We start from the raw sequence: 1,761 nt of genomic DNA, 5'->3' as shown, positions 1-1,761 counted from the left end.
AGCTGCGGGAGAGGCGAGGCTCTTCCTCCAGGATGGTCGCCATGGGACCCCCAGGGTTGAAAGAAACCGAGGGGAGGAATAAGGAGGAGGCGAGGAGTGCATTGAATCAGGTCCCGGTGAGAATATGTCTTTGTGTTGTGTTGTTTTTTTTCCCTTTAATTCCCATGTATCTACATGGGAAATGCTCGTTACTCATGAAGGGAAAAACAACAAATCCTACTGCCGTGCAGCACTTAATTTTTTTTTAAAAATATTGATAATATTTAATGGAGAATGGCACTGACACCATTTCCTGACGTTCCCTGCCACCCACACTTCACCGAGCAAGGCAGAGCCCAAAAACCAGCCCTGCCAAAATCACCCCGAGGAGGCTCCCACAAACGTTTGCCCCACAGAAGAGCGAGGGCTCCAGACAAGCTGTTACACTGGAGGCTGAAGGAAGGAATGTGCCCTTTTTTTTTTTTTTTTTTTTGTCCTGACAAACTTTCTGCCTGTGACCTAAGCGAGAAAATAATCTGGTGTGTGGATTTCTGCTGTTGCTGGATTTCTCATTAGGTGCTTGGGTAGGCTGAGCCAACAAAGGCTGACTCAATGGAGGGGTATTTTCCTTTGTTTTCCTTCATTTTTTCAGTGGAAAACCCCAAGCATGTTTTAATAATTTGTTACGAGATGTTTTCAGGGCAGTGGAGGAACAGTTCTGTTGCTTATTGAAAGCTACTTTCAAGGAAGAACCTTGAAATAAACAGTGGGTTTTGGGTTTTTTTTTGGTGATAATTTACTGCAGTAGAGTTTAACTTCCTGTATGTTGTATTTTTAAGCTCCATGCAGTGGATGCTGGGCATGAACTCAGAAATATGGAATCGTTTCTGCACAAAGGTTGGTTCTAATAGACTAGGACTGTTTTGCCTGGCTAAAAATAGGTAAGTCGTGGGCAGATTTGATGGAGTGAATGTATTGGATGTGTTCAAGAAATGTGTAGGTGAAGAACTTCAGGGCATGCTCTAGTGGCTGAGATTGTAGGTTGTGTGTTGTGGGGGTTTTTGGGGGGTGGTTTTGTGGAGTTTTGTGGTGTGTGGCTTGTTGTTCGTTGTTGTTGTTATTTGTTGCTGTCTTTTCTCAGTTGGACTCGATGATCTCAGAGGTCCTTTCCAACCATAACTGTTCTGTGATTCTGTGAATGACATGGAAAGTGCAAATAGGGGCTGTCTGTTCAGTTCCCAATAGTAAAGCTTGGAAAGGAGCCTCAGACGAAGGAAGCTGCTTCAGAACAAGCAGAAAGTGGGAAGGAGGGAAGCCTTCTCCAAAGCATGGGGGGAAGGCCCCTATGGGTCTCCTTGCCCAAGGGTATCCTAGGTGCAGAATTTCATGTGAATTTCAGGGGGGATGAAGAGATGTTTGGAAAAGTCCTAAATGGATCTAAAGCGCCCTAAACCAATAAACCACATCACTTCCAGAAAATCATCTGAGCTCAGCTCAGTTGGAGGTTGGCAGAACTCTTGAGGAGAGCATTGTGCTGAGGTTCAGTGAAAGGCATCTTTACAATCAGGCCAATCATTTTATGGAGTTTGGGATGGGAGTGTGACTCTTCAAATACATCTACAATAGAACCTTTCCCAGGTAGAGAATGGCAACGGTAATGGCAGCTTGACCACACACCAGCTCAATTCCCAGATACTTCACACTCTGTATTTCAAACGTGGCTGCTTTTTCCCCAGCAAGTTTCTTTTCTTTATGGTTTTCCTCCCTGTGATCGTCAGTGTC

Source organism: Chaetura pelagica, unplaced genomic scaffold, assembly GCF_000747805.2.
Source record: "Chaetura pelagica isolate M959 unplaced genomic scaffold, ChaPel_1.0 scaffold479, whole genome shotgun sequence".
Taxonomy (NCBI): Eukaryota; Metazoa; Chordata; class Aves; order Apodiformes; family Apodidae; genus Chaetura; species Chaetura pelagica.
Note: the sequence above shows the minus strand (reverse complement) of the source record.